Consider the following 15,392-nt stretch of genomic DNA (forward strand, 5'->3'; position numbering starts at 1 on the left):
GGCTGGGAAGTGCAGCTTCTCTCCCAGGGGGGCAGAACAGGAACAACTCAAGCTCCACTCGGCTTTTCAAAGGAAGAGAGGGTATGGAACACCACGGGTAGGGTACGGATCCCAGCTCCACCATCCAGGCACATAGGTTGCTTGCCTTAGCACTTAGCAGAGTGGCTTTGTGCTTCCAGCAGCTCCAGATCCTGTGTAAGATAACCTCAGTGAGAGCCACGAGAGTACTGGATCTAAGTAAGATTTTACTGCTGTCTGGGCTGAACGTGGCTTGCATCATCTATCACAAACTCTTGCAAGAGAAAATCTTTTTTGCTTTGTACCACTTCCTCTACTACTTCCACAAAACCTTAAGGTGGAGTATGGGGAGATAAACATTCTGTGGAGAGAAACTCCCTCTGTCATGGGTTAGGCTGACCCTCCCACAGAGCCGGTCACCCAGGAATGAGGGAGAGAATTAAAGGAGAAACGGGAAACCCATGGGTTGAGATAAGAACAATTTAATACAGATGATTTAATACACAGTGTAGATGCTCACCACCCCCTTGTATGCGAAGCCCGTCTCGTCCTGAGGCTGCAATCCCAGACGAACGCGAGGACCCGAAATAGAGAGGGGCAGAGAGAGAGAGAGATAGTACTCCGAGAGTGGGAGTACTGGGAGAGAGAGAAAAAAAGGCAATAGAGCAAAAGCGCAGCAAGCGCAAGAGAGCAAAAGCGGCGGAAGAGCCAAAGCGCAAAAGCCCTTCTGTCCGGCTGCCCCTCACTTTTATACTGGGCATGATGCTGCATGATATGGAATACTAATTGGCCAGTTTGGCCCTCAATCTTAAGTTCCACCACAAATCACAAGGGATATCGTGGCCCCCTTGTCCCAGCTATGCTCCCCCCTTATCCCGCCGTGCTTCTGCACTCCGGCACACTGAAAAGTCCTTGGAGGTTCACGTCCAACCACAAACATCAGCTTGCTATCAGCATTCTTCTCAGAGCGAGCCTCTGAATAAAACCAAAACACGGAGCTCTTCTAGCTGTTAAAAAGAAGAGCTAACTGCCCCAGCTAAAACTGGGACACCCTTATTTAACATGTCCACCCCATTTCTACTTTTACCTCTAGCGTTCTGGGAAAGAATTTATGCCCATCCTTTCTGCAACAATCTTTAGATGTATCTGCAGTCCATTCTCACATTCCTTCCATTCCTCTAGAGGCAATTCCATCAGCTTTGTCAGGATGGCAGGGGCTGAAGATTGGGACTGAGTATCCTCAACTGCAAGCAGCCCAATCATGCACTTCCCAGAAAACCACCATTCAGCAACAGTACCTCACCACAGCCTGCCCAAGGTGCAAAGCCAAACTCTTTCCTTTTGCACCTTCGGATGACTGATGATCTGAGGGCTGGAGGTCTCCAATGAAGACAGGCTGAGAGTTGGTGTTGTTCAGCCTGGAGAAGAGAAGGCTCCAGGGAGACTTCTAAAAGCCTTCCAGTACCTAAAGGGGGCCTACAAGAAAGCTGGAGAGGGACATTTTACAAGGACATGTAGAGACTGCACAAGGGGCAATGGCTTTAAACTGAAAGAGGGTAGATTTAGATTAGATGTAAGGAAGAAATGTTTCACTCTGAGGGTGGTGAAGAACTAGAACAGGTTGCCCAGAGATATTGTGGATGCCCCATCCCTGGAAGTGTTCAAGGCCAGGTTGGATGAGGCTTTGAGCAACCTGGTGTAGTGACAGGTGTCCCTGCCCATGGCAGGGGGGTTGGAACTAGATGATCTTTGACGTCCCTTCCAACCCAAACCATTCTATGATTCCACGACTCTATGACTGCTTCCAAAACTCCTTGTGCAGAGTTGGAGGGATTACCTTAATTTTCCATGGGCTTGCCTATCTCTTCCGTGTGTTTTATCAATTAAAAAATGAAGCCTTGGATCCAAACGCTCCTAAGACACGTATGTAAAATGCAGTGACCAAGCCTATCACTTGTTTGTTTCAGTACTTTTGTATGTAACTTTCCTAGGTCACGCTGTAAGATGTATTCGTGTTCACAGGCACCTTAGTCTTGCTGCAAATAGTATTAAACTTACAATAGCTGTTTAGCATTGGCTTTTTTTTGGCTTGAATCTGATAACACCTGGCCAGAATGAGGCAGCAGAGGAGCAAGTTGGTGACTGCGGGATGGCTGTAATGAGGCTTATGGCACCTTTGCCACCCACATAAGAATTCATTCCAATGTAAGTGATATTACAAGGACAGCTCTCTTGCCTGGCCCTGCAGCCTGGTTTTGAGGACTATATGGAAAGGGTCGCATTTCTGCATTATCCTGGGTGGGAGATTCTTGTACCCTAATCCCTAGATCTGACAGACATCCTTGGCTGCAAAGGAAGAACTCACCCCCTTCACATTTAGAACCCAGTCCAGCCCAGCATTTATCAGCCAGGTTACAACAGAGACATGGGCCTCTAATGCAGGACGACTTCCAGGGAAAGGAAGGCAATGAAGGCACGATGGAAAAGGGAACAGGAGAGCTCAGACCGAGTCATTTGTGGTCCTAGAGCATGACAGCAAAACTTCAGATGGCTAGTGCTGCAGAAACCCCTATGTATGGCCGCTGCATAAGATGTCCTCTACAAAGAGATTTCTTACCCCACTGCATGGGCTAGGATCCTGCTCTGAAGTGTGCTGCATTTACTCACCAAGATGGACAGGGTCAGCTTTGCTGGGAGCAGCCACGCTGCCTGCAGAGGGGACTAAATTGGTGCTGGCATAAGCAAACACCACAGTGGAAGTAAAAGGAGGGGAGGGATGAAACTCTTCCCTCTCTGGCAGACTCCAAGCTTTAGCAAGGTGGGACAGTAGGAGCAGGTGAAAGTGAGCACATTTAGCCCTCTGGAGAGCAGCAGGCCACAGCTGTTCTAGCAACTGTGTTCAGCTTCAGCAACCCAAAGATTAAAGTAGTACCTACCTCTATGGCCAGCCCTTAATGGAACAGCAGTAAAGGTATTTAATCTTGAAGGAAGTTAGCATCCTGTTGAATTACATTTTGCTCAAGCACTGAGTTGCAGCTGAATCCCAAGTGTCGAGTTTCAGTGGTTTTTCAGTAGCACTTATTTGACATAACCACATTTGACAACTTACAGACAAGCACCACAGACATGGACTGAGCACCAATGCTTTAAAAAAAAAGAAAAAAAAAAAGGTTTTCTGACAATTTAGAACTCATTTACATTTGCAGCTCCTGAAAATAAGAGGCCTTTGGAAGAATATTGGTTTTAAGTATGCAACATAACCTGTTATCCTGAGAGGTCAGGATATGATGTAGTATTTCTGTACAGAAATAGAATTTTAAATTGATTGTTAAGTCTAGATCTTCACTTTCATTAGCATAATCTAACCTTTTCAATACAATGAGGTATATATTCAAGCCAAGAAATAACTAAAAACCCAGTCGTGACAACATACAGCTGATTTTCCTGTTCCCCTTTTCTCCTTAAAAATATCCCATCTTAACCCTTTTTCCCTGCAGTTATAAAATATGTTACACTTTCAATTCAAATCCAAATTTGTTCTATTTCATTTCCCTAAACTCCATAGGACTCTCGTGCATGAGTGAAATGCACCTCACTCAAAAGACAGAAGCAGCAATGTTTTATTGATGTAGAATAATTTGACAGAGTTCAATAAATTTGATGGAATTTAACAAAATTTAACAGGGGTTTACCAAGGTTCAGTAAGTTTGATGGCAAGATTCATCTTACGAATTACTGCATGGAAAAAACAGAGGAAAACTGAGTTAGAATCAAGTTAGAACCATTCACACATATCAGAGACAAAAAGTATGAGGAAGACTCTCCTGTTGAGTCACAAGGTTCAGAGTGGACACCCTTGCCTTCCAAACTCCTGAAAGACCTTAGGTATGGCCAGGTCCAATCTTAAGTCTCAAGACTTGAGTATCTATTTATGTCTAATGACCTATACAAATTTTATAATATTTGAGTAGCTACACGCATTAGCAATGCTTCATTAACATTAATTCAGCATGCCATCAGCCACTCGCCAAGGACGTGTCACCAGTAAGGGATCTATCTGCCTTGGTTAACGAAGGCTCCCTTAGTCTGAGGTACAGGATCTCACACCTTGAGAGCCATCCTTGCTCAAAGGGTCACCTGGCGTGCAGCTCGGCTGCAATTCAGGGAGAGGTCGAATTGGGCCCATGCTGATGGCAGTATTTTTAGAGTGAAATAATTGACTGCTAGTTAATAGTGTAGGCAAGATAGATGTCTTCTGTTTAGCTCTGGTATCTTATTCTGTACTTTAGTTATCTTGCAATTTTGGGCTTTGAAATCACCTTTCCAAATATTTTGAGGCACCTTCACTCCCTTGTATGTCAGCCAGGAGCTTTCCAGCTCACAGGTTCACCACAGGGCACAAGACCTGTTGTGCCTTAAACTGCCTGAACCAACGTACAGCGAGGGGTCAAGTGCATCTGTCACAAGAACTGCTTTATTTTATTAGCTGAGAACATGCGCTGGTAGTTAAGGATTTATTTCCTCCAAAGCATAATCTAAAGGAGACTGTATATTTATTAAGAGCGATTGGTTTAATAAACCATATGATGTTTCCTGAAAGACTGCTGTCACTTATATATTATCTGAAACACTGCTTCAGCTGTCTAATCTGCAATGTCAGAAAAAGGTAGCTAGCCATTGTCCAAGTAAGAAACCAGACCCCCTGAATCTTTGAGAGTTACTAGTATTACTTACAGTGAGAAAAACAGGAACACAAACCAAGTCACTCAACACCACAATCTACAAGGATATGCTTTTTACCTTCTTCTGGGACATCTGAGGTCTATACAGCTGAGGAGGTGCCTTAGCAGTTTATATTTCACATGAAAGGCCACTGATTTTTTAAACATCATCACCTGCGTAGCCAGTCACTTCTTTGTAAAAGCGACACTACAACTTGACTGTACTTGTTAGTTTTGGGGAACAACATTTAACCATTTCTTAAATCTGAAAACATTATGTGGTTAGAAACATCTGACTAGCTAGTCAGCACTAATTACTCAGGTCTCAGCATGGCTTGACAAGTCACAATCAGATTTGACTGCACTATCAAATACAAGAATTATGCAATAATCCACTGTGATAACAAAGCTGAAAAAAAGAGGACAGCAACTCCCTGGTGAAGCCATTTAATAAATAGGCTCAGGCACCCAGTGCCACATCGATCTCCCCCACCTGTCCATATATATAAAATTGTATGTACATTCTGATCAGAAACATAGAACCATAGAATCATAGAATGGTTTGGGTTGGAAGGGACGTCAAAGATCATCTAGTTCCAACCCCCCTGCCATGGGCAGGGACACCCTCCACTACACCAGGTTGCCCAACGTCTCATCCAACCTGGCCTTGAACACTTCCAGGGATGGGACATCTACAGTTTCTCTGGGCAACCTGTTCCAGTGCCTCACCACCCTCAGAGGGAAGAATTTCTTCCTTATATCCAATCTAAATCTACCCTCTTTCAGTTTAAACCCATTGCCCCTTGTGCAATCTCTACACACCCTTGTAAGAACTCCCTCTCCAGCTTTCCTGTAGGCCTCCTTTAAGTACTGGAAGGCTGCAATAAGATCATCCCAGAGTCTTCTCTTCTCCAGGCTGAACAGCCCCAACTCTCTCAGCCTGTCTTCATAGCAGAGGTGCTCCAGCCCTCGGATCATCTTTGTTAAGATGATCGTTAATATGATCCTTCATTAGATTACATTTCCTATAAGTAATAGGTGTGTTATCGAACAATGAAGGGGTTAAAACTTTTCTAAGAATTTCATGAAGAGTTTAGTAGGCAGTTTGCACACACCTAAGAAACATAACAAGATGACCATCCTTGAAACTGCTGGGAGTGATTAGAAGGGAGACTCTTTATCCAGAACTGTCTGCCCTTGAAGGGAACATCCCAGAGAATGTAAAAACTTTGTTCTCAAGTTTTTCTGAATTGTGAACATGCACAGCAGTGACTTGGGGAAAAGGTAATTCCGGCAGGGGGAGATTGCGACCACCGACTCATGGACCACCTCCCCTAAACATACCCCAGACCCAAAAGAAAGGGGTGGAGGAAGAGAACTGAGCATGTGAAGTAATTTACTTGTAAAGTGAGAGAAAATTAACCAATTGTTTAAGAGAATAACAAGGAACATCTAAACAGGTTATGAATATGCATGATTGCAGTGTGTAACTAAGTTTTTGTCCAGGGGACAGGTGTCCATGCCAGGAGGAGACATCCCCTGTGCACCTGATGCCGCAATAAAGTAATGCCACTTTCTAACACTGCAAACTGCGTTAGAAGAGTTTCTGTCCAGATTTTCGGTGACAATTTTTGGGTAATTCCTTTCAAAACTTTTCTTTCTTTTATTACTTTATGAATATTTTAGGGAAAAGGAGAGGGACAGCAGGGTGGCAGGAGACGTATGTTAGCCTGGGTCTTTGAAAGCATGAAGAAGAGCAATTTTATGCTCAAAAATGGTCTCAAACACTAGGGAAACTCGTTATTGTGTCCAGCAATTAGAACCTTAGACCTGCAACTTGGCTTTTAATACAGTTAACATGAAGTGCGACTCCTCCAGAAGAATAGCAAGAGAATACGTAAGGCTTATTCTGCTGGTGCAGACTAAGTCTTAGAAGACTAAAAAGTACACCCAAAACAAGCATTTTGCATCTCCATTCAGTGCTTAACCCAATGTCTCCACTTTCCCTTTCTCTGGCGATTATGGCTATGACAAAATCACACCGTCAGTATTGGCTGTTACTTCACACCAATCACCAGTTTAACTCGGAATGGAATAGAAGAACAGTGCAGCTTATGTAACCAGGTCTTTGTGGAAACCTTGCACTCGTTAAGAAAAAACATTTTTTGCACTGTTGGGTTTGACTTAATGAAGGGCATTCAAGGAAGGGACTGCCAGCGAGCAGAAGTACCTTCATTGATGGTCTCACAAGAGTTTTGCTCTTCAGGCAGGATGGAGGTTTTACACTCCTACTCTTAACTGGATGGGGATTTTATTTTTAGAGCTGAAAGATCAAACTTAAATTGTAATGGTCCTTTGGCCCTCATTACATGGATAAGCAAAACCTTCTTCAAGGCCAGCCCACTCGAACCTAACAGATGACAGGTTTGGAGAGAGTTGAGGCAGAGTTTTACCTTTGTAAGGGCAGTTTAATTCCTGTGTTTCCGCTCTGTCGTGACAGAGAAACTAAGTCAGCAAATGCTGTGTAACCTTAAATGTGAGTAAAGAAGAGTCTGCACAATACCAGCTCCTTTTTCTGCTCCGAAATCCTTCAGATTTACAGTTAGATGCTTGTTTTGAGAAAAACCACAGACATTTCAAAGAAAAAACTACCCCCAAATAAGCTCTATTGCAAGATGTGTTGTCTTACTGATACAGACCTTCAAACAAAACTTTTTTCTTACAAACACTTTATTAAAAATGTACAAAGTTTATTTTTCTTTTCAAAATCCCCAAACTAAACAAAAGAAAATAAAATAAAAGAAAAATCACTGATTATAACTTGATATAATTTTTAGTCCGCACTGATACGTGACCGAAACAATCCTGGAGTCAGCAAGTGCTTTGGCTATTTTCACATACGAGCTTCTGTTACGTGACTAGTTGCAGGCACCAGCTGTCCAAAAAGCACCACTGAGACATACACTTAACACGTAATGGTACGACACTTAAAAAAAAAAAAATCACTACAGTAAACTAAATGTCAACTCATTGCACAAACATCTTTGTTACAAACTAAGCGACGACAAAACAAGGCGCAGGGTGTGTAACGACAGCATCAGTGAAACTTCTAACAAATGGATTTCACATACGGTTTCCTGTCTGTGCTGCACAGTCAGTTTGCACATATGGCAGCCCTGATACAGCTCCCAGGTTTTCGTACATGCACCACCAATTCCAGCCAGCACCAAACAGTGTGAAACAACATGCGTTCCCTTCAGAGAGACATTTCCTTCAGCTGCCTCCAGTAACGCCAGTTTGTAGAGCACCTTTCTGAGAATGAGGTGTGGCTGCACGTGTGGTTCCTGGAGGTTACTGGAAGGAAGTACAGTACAGTTTGGTTCTGCAATTCCAATGGTATTGAAAGCCGTCAAGGTATTTTGCTGCAGTGGTTGTGCCTCTTCTTCCATGACTTGATGTGGCTGATTCAGAATACAGTCCTGTTGAGCTGCTGTGAAATATCATCTCTGCAGAGACTGATACGGTACTTGTTGTCCTTGAAGACTCTTTTTTACTTTTTTTTGAAGGCTCACAGTTTTCCAAGAGGACTTCAGAATATCCGGAAGATGTACTACAGCGCTCTTTCAGCTCTGATATATTTTGATAATTACATCCTATTTGGATGACTGGCCCAAATACAACAGGAAACATCTTTCAAATCTATTTTTTTTTTAATTAAGAAAGTACCTCTAAAATGTTATAGCTTCAATTTATAAATCTAAAGAAAACCAAGCAAGTTGACCTTTTTGTTTACGTAATTTTTTATTTTCTCCATATGCATCCTGGTTTTAGCTGGGACAGAGTTAGCTCTTCTTTTTAGCAGCTAGAAGAGCTCCATGTTTTGGTTTTCTGAGAGGCTTGCTCTGAGAAGAATGCTGATAGCAAGTTGATGTTTGTGGTTGGACGTGAGACTCCAAGGACTTTTCAGTGTGCTGGAGTGCAGAAGCACGGCGGGATAAGGGGGGAGCATAGCTGGGACAAGGGGGCCACGATTCCCCTTGTGATTTGTGGTGGAATTTAAGACTGAGGGCCAAACTGGCCAATTAGTATTCCATATCATGCAGCGTCATGCCCAGTATAAAGGTGAGGGGCAGCCGGACAGAAGGGCTTTTGCGCTTTGGCTCTTTCGTCACTTTTGCTCTTTTGCGCTTGCTGCGCTTTTGCTCTATTGCTTTTTTTTCCCCTCTCTCTCCCAGTACTCCCACTCTCGGAGTACTATCTCTCTCTCTCTCTGCCCCTCTCTATTTCGGGTCCTCGCATTCGCCCGGGATTGCAGCTTCGGGACGAGACGGGCTGCGGATGAGAGGGGGTGGTGAGCATCTACACTGTGTATTAAATCATCTGTATTAAATTGTTCTTATCTCAACCCACGGGTTTCCCATTTCTCCTTTAATTCTCTCCCTCATTCCTGGGGGTGGGGAAGGGTGAGTCAACGACTGGGGGGGGGCGGGGCGGCTTTGTTTGCCGGAGCGGCCTAACCCACAACAGTCCTAATTGGCACCCAACGTGGGGCCCGAAGGAGTTGAGATAATGATGTTGCTGGCTGGAATGCTGTTTGTTATGCTTGCGTACATGTTACCGGACATATATAATTTATTGCCTTATTTACCTTATATGATGTTAGGCGGAATGTTTATGCGGTTTTCTGGCTCTGGGTGTTGGACCGGCATGAAAAGTCTGTTATCGGTAATTAAGGGTTTTGCTATACTGTACGGTGTAACACTGATAAGATCATTGGTGCTGGGACCGGCTCAGCCTTTGTATTCGGCGGTGCAGAGGGGGATGGTGATGTGGAGCTCGTTTGTTAATTTTGAGCGTCACCTGGCAGATGTCATTGCCAATACCAGTGACTTTTCATTCACAAAAGCTTACATTGATTTTGATAATGCTGAACATTGTTGGAATAATTTAATAGGTTTGATTGTCCTGCAAGGTCTCCTGAATATATGTTTAATTATTTATATATTCAAAGTCAATCAGCCATTTAGGGGTGTATATCAATTTATTTCTCAGGTTAATGTGCTTGTCATCTCGACTTCCATGACAAGCACTATAGCTACTCAGACTACAACGGTATCAGTTGCCCCCTTAAGGAAAAGAAAATGCATACAAAAGTTAGAAGATGAAGAAGAGCAACCAGGGCCATCACAACAACCAAATGAAGAAGAGCAATCAGAGCCATCAGAACAACCAGACAAAGAAGAGCAACCAGGGCCATCACAACGATTGGAGGAAGAGCAACCGAGGAAATGTGTGCGAAAGTCAGAACGCAGAGGAGAGGATGATGATGATGAAGAGCAACCAGGGCCATCAGAACAACCAGACAAAGAAGAGCAACCAGGGCCATCACAACAATTGGAGGAAGAGCAACCGAGGAAATGTGTGCGAAAGTCAGAACGCAGAGGAGAGGATGATGATGATGAAGAGCAACCAGGGCCATCACAAGAAATGAAGCGGGAACGTTGTGTTTCGCCCCAGAGGAAATCTCAATGGAGGAGGAGTGACATCATAGATGAGACAATAACCACCCGATCTCTAAAAATGAGCGAGCTGCGAGATATTAGAAAAGATTATGGCCATCTTAGAGGTGAGCCCATTGTCACTTGGTTGCTCAGATGCTGGGACATGGGAGCCAATAATCTGAAGTTAGATGGTAATGAATCCAGGCAGCTGGGAGCCCTTGCCATGGATGGGGGCATTGATAAAGCAATTGGAAGACAAACACAAGTTCACAGCCTCTGGAGACGGCTCCTGGCAGCTATAAAGGAAAGGTACCCCTACAAGGACGAGGTGCCATGTAATGTAAGCAAGTGGACCAACATAGAAAAAGCTATTCAGTATCTGAGAGAACTGGCTGTGTGAGAATTGATTTATCTTGACTCAAGACGCGGACCAAGACTCGAAGATCCAGATGACGTCCAGTGCACACGACCAATGTGGCAAAAGATTCTACGGAGTGCGCCACCAGCATATTCCACCTCATTGGCAATAATGGACTTCGGAAATGATGAAACACCACTATCTGTAGGTAATCTGGTCACCTACCTCCGACAATATGATGATAATACTTCTATACGAGCCTGTGTTGCGGCTGTGGAAAAACTGTCTGAGGAGGTCCGAGAATTAAGAAAAAAAGCAGATTTCCCACCACCTGAACGTTCTAGAATTTCAGCTGTTAGAACCAGGCGTTACCTTCCTCGAGAGAGACAAGAGAGACAGTACAGATCACGGGGTGAACTGTGGTTCTACCTCTGTGATCATGGAGAAGACATGAGAAGGTGGGATGGAAAACCCACCTCCGCTTTAGAGGCAAGGGTACGCCAGTTGGGAGGAAGAACCAACAGAAATAGAATTTTCTCCAATTCCTCCAGGACAGCTGTTGCCCCAGTCTACAGTGAGCAGTCCACTAGTCAAAATGGGAGGGCTGATCCTCCTAGCCACCCTGACTCTAATCCTGCTGATTCCTCTGATGAATATGATAACAGGCACTAGAGGGGCCTTGCCTCCAGCCAGGTGGAGGAAAGGGACAGTCGAGTTTACTGGACTGTGTGGATTCGGTGGCCTGGCACATCATACCCCAAGAAGTATAAGGCTCTAGTGGACACTGGTGCCCAATGCACCTTGATACCGTCAAACTTTAGAGGGGCAGAATCCATCTGTATTTCTGGAGTGACAGGGGGGTCTCAACAACTGACTGTGTTAGAGGCTGAAGCGAGCCTAACTGGAGAGCAGTGGCAAAAACACCCCATTGTAACTGGCCCAGAAGCACCGTGCATTCTTGGCATAGATTATCTTAAGAGAGGGTATTTCAAAGACCCAAAAGGGTACCAGTGGGCTTTTGGCATAGCTGCAGTAGAGACAGAAGAAGGCAGACAGCTGTCTACTTTGCCTGGTCTCTCAACGGACCCTTCTGCTGTGGGATTACTGAGGGTCGAAGAACAACAGGTGCCAATTGCTACTACAACAGTGCACCGACGGCAATATCGTACCAACCGAGACTCTCTAATTCCCATCCATAAGTTGATTCGTCAACTGGAGAGTCAAGGAGTCATCACGAAGACCCGCTCACCTTTTAACAGCCCTATACGGCCTGTATGTAAATCCAATGGCGAGTGGAGGCTGACAGTAGACTATTGTGGCTTGAATGAAGTTACACCACCACTGAGTGCTGCCGTGCCAGATATGCTGGAACTTCAGTATGAACTGGAGTCAAAGGCAGCCAGGTGGTATGCTACAATTGATATCGCTAATGCATTTTTCTCAATTCCTTTGGCACCGGAATGCAGGCCACAGTTTGCTTTCACTTGGAGGGGCATCCAGTATACCCGGAATCGACTGCCCCAGGGGTGGAAATACAGCCCTACTATTTGACGTGGACTGATCCAAACCACACTGGAACAGGCTGAAGCCCCAGAACATTTGCAATACATTGATGACATCATTGTATGGGGCAACACAGCAGAAGAAGTTTTTGAGAAAGGTGAAAAGATAATCCAAATCCTTCTGAAAGCAGGCTTTGCCATAAAACAGAGTGAGGTCAAGGGACCTGCACAGGAGATTCAGTTTTTGGGAATAAAATGGCAAGATGGGCGTCGTCAGATTCCGATGGACGTGATTAATAAAATAACAGCTATGTCCCCACCAACCAACAAAAAGGAAGCACAAGCTTTCTTAGGCATTGTGGGTTTCTGGCGAATGCATATTCCAGATTACAGCCAGATTGTAAAACCCCTCTATCAAGTAACCCGAAAGAAGAACAATTTTGAATGGGGCCCTGAGCAAAAACAAGCCTTTGAAGAAATTAAACAAGAAATAGTCCATGCGGTAGCCCCGGGACCAGTCCGGACAGGACAAGATGTCAAAAACGTGCTCTACACTGCAGCCGGGGAGAATGGTCCTACCTGGAGTCTCTGGCAAAAAGCGCCAGGGGAGACGTGACGTCGACCTCTTGGGTTTTGGAGTCGAGGATACAAAGGATCCGAAGCCCGCTATACTCCAACTGAAAAAGAAATACTGGCAGTATATGAAGGAGTCTGAGCTGCTTCTGAAGTGATTGGTACAGAAGCACAGTTGCTCCTGGCACCCCAATTGCCAGTGCTCGGCTGGATGTTCAAAGGGAGCGTCCCGTCTACACACCACGCAACTGATGCTACATGGAGTAAGCAAATCGCACTGATCGCGTAAAGAGCTCGGATAGGAAACCCCAATCACCCAGGAATTTTGGAAGTGATTACTAACTGGACTGAAGGTAAAGACTTTGGAACATCACCAGAGGAGGAGGAGGTGACACGTGCTGAGGAGGCCCCACCATATAATCAACTATCAGACAATAAGAAGACATACGCTCTGTTTACTGACGGATCCTGTCGCCTTGTAGGAAAACATCGAAAATGGAAAGCTGCTGTATGGAGTCCTACTCGACGGGTCGCAGAAGCTATCAAAGGAGAAGGTGAATCAAGTCAGTTTGCAGAGGTCAAAGCCATCCAACTGGCTTTAGACATTGCTGAACGAGAAAGTGGCCAATGCTCTATCTCTATACCGACTCATGGATGGTAGCAAATGCCCTGTGGGGATGGCTACGGCAATGGAAGCAGAGCAACTGGCAATGCAGAAGTAAACCCATCTGGGCTGCCCCATTGTGGAAAGACATTGCTGCTCGAGTGGAGAAGCTGGTTGTAAAAGTACGTCATGTAGATGCCCATGTACCCAAGAGTCGGGCCACTGAAGAACATCAAAACAATCAACAGGTGTATTAGGCTGCTAACATTGAAGTGGCTCAGGTGGATCTGGACTGGCAACATAAATGTGAAAAATTTCTAGCTTGTTGGGCCCATGATGCCTCAGGCCATCAAGGAAGGGATGCCACATACAAATTGCAAGCGTGGACAAGGTGGTTCACGTGTGTTTGGGTCTGACTGTAGGCTGCAGTAGGGCCCCCGTTGTGTGCTACACTAAGTGCACCCTCGCCCCATCTCTGTGGAGCTGGCACTGCTTGACCAGATGAACGTTACTCCTCCATGCCTGTCAGTACAGAAGATTACAGAAACATTGTCCGAGCGTGCAGGGATGGGTTTAGGAAACTAAACAGCCCAACTGGAACTGAATCCGGCCAGGGATGTCAAAGACAACAAGGAGGGCTTCTATGAGTGTACGGGTGACAAAAGGAAGAGTGGGGGTGGCTGATGGGTCTGAGGGTCCTGCTGCCATCCAGGTGGAGTTGGGTGGGCTGGAGAAACGGACTAGCAGGAGCCTCATGAAATTCAACAAGGAAAAGGGCAAAGTCCTGCCCCTGGGGAAGAAGAAGCCCAGGCACCAGCACAGGCTGGGGCCACCCGGCTGGAAAGGAGCTTTGCAGAGAATGCCGGGGGAGTCCTGGTGAACATCAAGCTGCTCAGAAACCAAGAGTGTGCCCTTGTGGCAAAGGCAGCCAACGGTGTCCTGGCTGCGTTAGGAGGAGAGAAGTGGTCCTTCCCCTCTGCTCAGCACTAGTGAGGCTGCACCTGGAGTGCTGTGTCCAGTGCTGGGCTCCCTACTATGAGACACATGGAGATACTGGAGAGAGTCCAGTGAAGAGACACAAAGAGGTGTTTTTTTTCTCCTTAAGTATGTAGGGCCATTACTGTGGTCCACAATAGCCAAGAGTGACACCTCAAAATCTGTAGCTGTGATTCTAGCCATGAGTTTTAAAAGAAGTTAAAAATGGTTGTTGGCTGGCTGTCGTGGTTTAGCCCAGCCGACAGCTAGGCTACCACGCTGCCGCTTGCTCACACCTCGCTGTCGGTGGAGTTGGGTGGGGAGGAGGAAATCATGAGGAAAAGGCAAAACCGGTGGGTTGGGATAAGGGCAATTTAATAGAACAATACCAGAAAAATTAATATAAAGAAAATATTGGGGTTTAAGTTTTAAAATTTGCGTTTGTTTTAATACTAATCTTTTTATATTTTACTTGTTTTAAGGCTTTGGAACAAGTACCAGCAGTGGAGGTCTCTTTGGAGCTACTAATACTACTTCCAATCCTTTTGGGAGTACATCTGGCTCCCTGTTTGGCCCTGCTGGTATGACAGCTGCTCCAATTGGCACGCCTATTAAGTTTCGTGTAAGTTCTGGTTTTCCTTCTTAAAAAGTCTGTTCAATGTAGGAAGCATTAGATTTAGCAGTTCTTTGTGTAATGTACTGTCCTGGTCAATGAGCTGAAATTTGAAAATGAATCGTTCAGCTGCAGGTATTCTGGAAGGGTTTGCAAACATCCCTTTTAGTGCAGCTGTTGCATTCCAAACGGCATGTGGAATTAACTCCAAAGATCAAGACTTTTTTTCTTCTGAATTGGATGAGCTTCTCAAACACTGTGGAGTAGTGCCCTATCTAGACTTCCTAGGTTTACCACTCTGTTGAAACTGGAGGGTGGCTTGGAAAAGAAGCCGTCATGGCAGTGGGGTAGCTGATACCTGCTGGAAAGAAGCATTCTTTCTCCCAAATACTTGTTTATGCAAATCTCGGCCTTTTTCGTTTCTAGACTGAGCTGATTTAACAGACTGAGACTCTGTTTGTTATCTTGGGACACAGACACAATTGTGATGGTAACTTGAGCAGCCTGAGTGCCGGTGATGTATGCTT

This window comes from Tauraco erythrolophus, chromosome Z (assembly GCF_009769465.1).
Source record: "Tauraco erythrolophus isolate bTauEry1 chromosome Z, bTauEry1.pri, whole genome shotgun sequence".
NCBI classification, from domain to species: domain Eukaryota; kingdom Metazoa; phylum Chordata; class Aves; order Musophagiformes; family Musophagidae; genus Tauraco; species Tauraco erythrolophus.